Source organism: Sinocyclocheilus anshuiensis, unplaced genomic scaffold, assembly GCF_001515605.1.
Source record: "Sinocyclocheilus anshuiensis isolate Anshui unplaced genomic scaffold, SAMN03320099.WGS_v1.1 scaffold2347, whole genome shotgun sequence".
Classification (NCBI taxonomy): domain Eukaryota; kingdom Metazoa; phylum Chordata; class Actinopteri; order Cypriniformes; family Cyprinidae; genus Sinocyclocheilus; species Sinocyclocheilus anshuiensis.
In genome coordinates, this window is record NW_015541043.1 from 51,853 (window position 1) to 55,741 (window position 3,889).

At 35.4% G+C, this 3,889-nt stretch overlaps 1 protein-coding gene across 2 annotated transcripts in view; it reads left to right on the forward strand.

Annotated features, from left to right (window-relative positions):
• Positions 1-3,889, forward strand: part of LOC107690576 (partitioning defective 3 homolog) — a 91,788-nt gene that overhangs the window by 30,832 nt on the left and 57,067 nt on the right. The gene's annotated exons all lie outside the window — the stretch shown is intronic.

Sequence of the window (3,889 nt, forward strand, 5' to 3'; positions counted from 1 at the left end):
AACTAGTAACTTAGTTACTGTAATAATATTACATTTTGCAGTAACTAGTAGTGTAACTAATTACTAATAAGATTTCAGTAATAATATTACAGTTACCATCCATAAAACTTAGTTAGTTAGTTACTTTTGATGCCTTAACCCCACTGATTTTAAATCCAACAATCAAATAATTCCTAGATTTATTTTCATAATTTTCACGACTCGCCCATGCATGTGATGTCCCCAGTGCAGCAGGCAAGCTTGGAATATGGAAAAGCTTACATTTATTATGTCTATGGGATAAACGGTCCGTGTGGCGCGATTCAAATGAGTCGTGCTGTTTCGTTCCGCTTTAGGCGCATAAACATTATATCGAACATTTATTGAACTCTTCATATCGTTTTATCGAGGAAAATTATATTGCGATAATTATCATTATCGAATTATAGCCCAGCCCTAATCGGAGTTGTGTAAATTGTGGCTTTACTTTACTCTGGCATTACATCCCACCCACATCCCTCTGATCAGCATGTGGCACATTATATTACTATAATCAAAAATCTTTTTGGAAAATTAAAGTTCCTTACAAACTTATGTGATTTGAAAAAATACATAATGAAATATAATCGCATATGGGTAACGGAGAAATTACAATTAGCAACAAGCTACACATGACAATTAATGAGATTAATACAAAACTTCTACTTGAATGTCACTATCAATCACTAGAATTTTATGTGGAAGATACACAATTACAACTTCTGTGGGGCGTGAAGAAAAAGAAATGTAACTAGTAGTGTAACTAATTACTGTTGCCAGAAAGTAATAAGTAAAGTAACAATATTACTTTTGAAATGAGTAACTAGTAATGAGTAATACATTACATTCTTTGAGTAACTAGCCCAACACTGGTGTCAGAGTGAGATGGGTTCAACAGATTGTGAAGCTCAAAGATCATATCCTTTTAAAGAGAGGAAATTATCCTCACAGGAAGTATATAAATGTTCTCCTGGGAACTTCCTGTCAGCACACTTGGTGCACACAAACCACTGTTGACCTCCAGTGTGTGTGAAGATGTGTTTGTAAGATGTGATTTGTGTTGTTGGGTCAGTGAGTTCTTGTTTTTAGAGTCATTGTGAAACACATGGAGGGATTTCTCAATGCCGCTGTTGCTCATTCAGCTGTAATGCTACTGTGTGTGTGTGTGTGTGTGTATTTCCAGTAATACATGAGGTGTCATGTTTGTTTAGGTAACCAGTAAAGAATTACTCAACCCTATGAAGAACAGCACAGCAGTGTTATTTGTTATGCTAAAGTTCATTGAGGTTTGGATTACTTGAAGCAGCAAGAATCACACGCATGCATACACTTCAGCTAAAGACATTCTTCACGTCTTCATACAAATGTCTTCTTCCTCTCCCTTATTTTTTCTGTCTGTTTTTCTTCATTGCACTGGCCTTTTGTGTCTGTAGTGTGTAAAAAAGTCATATACTCATGTAAGTGTGTTCATATGAAATGATTTCTTGTTGGGTGAACTATTGTGACCAATTAAAATGCGTTTACCAAGATGGCTATTTCAGCCCTTAGAGGTGAATATCTTTGTGTACATATACTACTGTTCAAATGTGTTTTTTTATGTTTTGCTCAACAAGTCTGCCTTTATTTAATCACAAATACAGTAAAATATTGTGGAATATTATTACTGTTTAAAATAACTATTTTAAGTTATTAACTTAAAATAACTTAAAATATATAAATAATATATTTAAAAATTTAATTTATTCCTGTGATGCAAAGCCAAATTAAATTTTCCTCATCATTATTCCTGTCTTTAGTGTCACATGATTCTTCAGAAATCTTTCTAATATGCTGATTTGGTGCTCAAGAAAAATTTCTTATTACTATCAATTATTTAAAATCAATGAAAACAGTTGTTCTGCTTAATGTTTTTGTAGAAACCCTGGTACTTTTTTCATAATTTTTTGTTGAATAGAAAGTTCAAAAGAACAGAATTTATTTGAAATAGAAATCTTCAGTAGCAGTATAAATATCTCACTATTGAACAATTTAATGTGCCCTTGTTGAATAAAATTATTAATTTTTTAAGTCTAACTGACCCTAAAATTCTTTTTATTATTGCAGGAGATAAAAACAGATGACAAACGTTTCGGCTTGCTGCCTTCGTCAGTGTCATCCGTTTTTATCTCCTGCAATAATAAATTGTAGAGTGCAGACCTTGAGTAACGTTTGATATAAGAAACAGGCCTCTGCACCTATAAAAGCTGGGAGAGCGCAGTGAGTGTTGTGATTGAAGTCTAACTGACCCCCCTTTGAGCTAAATCTGGCATCTAAATCTTTGGGGACATCCAGAGGTGTCCTCATTTGTATTTAATTATTTTAAATAATGTCAATTGTTTTTTTAATGCATGTATTTGTTAGGGTGTGGCTTATGGGTTAGAATACAATATTTATAATTGGTTGTATATAAGAACTATAGAAGTCTATGATATGTCCCTATTTAGATGTGTGTGTGTGTGTGTGTGTGTGTGTGTGTGTGTGTGTGTGTGAGAGAGAGAGAGAGAGAGAGAGAGCGCAGATTTAGTGTTTAAGCCTCAAACGTGCTAAGAGCAGATCTGTCTCATGGGAATATGTGTCACAGGTAAATAGGTTTCTGTGGGGCATTTCAGTGTGTGTGTGTTTTCTGAACAATCAGTGCTGAAGCTGTGGCTGCGCTCTGAAGATCTTCTGTGAAACGCTGAAAGCCTCACTGCTCATATATTTCTAACAATGCAAAGTTTTAAACACGTGTATGTACAAACACCCTCAAATAGTTGAGTAAATGTCCGTTCCCATGAGTGTGTTTCCAGAAGTGTCATGTTTGAGATAATCCAGACTGTTCTTCTCAAAAAAAATTATATACAAATCACACATCACCACTCATTTTCTGACAGACATTAGCAATCATCTTAAATAAATGCAGAAGGGACACACACACACAGTATCGGATTTCCCACATTCAAGATTGTGGATTTCAAAACAAAAAGACTCATCCCTGTGTATTCTGGGTTATGTGCCCTTCAGCAGCACTCCTGTGATTGGTCCAGACCTCCATCAATCAGTCCAAGTCTCAGATGCACTGGGTGTATCCAACCATTTCAACCCACCCACTGAACCTGTGCCTCAAGTGTTATCATTCATGTTGACACACACATACGCATAATTGAGACCAGATGTTCACTTTGTAGCATGAGATGTTGCCTTCTGTCCCAAATACCAGTGTCTTGAGGGACACAGTGATGAGAGTGTCCTGCTCTAAATGAGGACACCACACACACACTGAAGCTCTCTACAGACTTCATAAAGCTACATGACTCCTCATACTCAGGAATAACCAAGTTTCCGAGTTTCTAAGGAATAATCAAGTGAAAAGCTGGCAGTACATGATTTTGTTGTCTCTTATGGTTGTTGGCATTGATCAGATTGAACATCATGACACCAATGAGTCCCAAATTAATCGCTTCATATCAGAACTTACAATATGCATTTTGGCTAATAATAATGATAAAAGTTCTCAATTTTAATATCTATTTTAATGTATTTTAAAATGTAATTTATTGCTGTGATGGCAAAGCTGAATTTTTGTCACGTGATTCTTCAGAAATCATTGTAATATGCTGATTTGGTCATTAAGAAATATTTCTTCTTATTATCTATTAGGGCTGCACGATAAATCGCATGCGATATTTAACGCGCATCTTGTCAGAAAAGCCGGTTCTGTAATCTGCTCAATGTGAAAGCACGCACGTGATGGAGATTTACCGCTGATTACAGAACCGGCTTTCTGACAAGATGCGCGTTAAATATCGCATGCGATTTATCGTGCAGCCCTAATAGATAATAAGAAGAAATA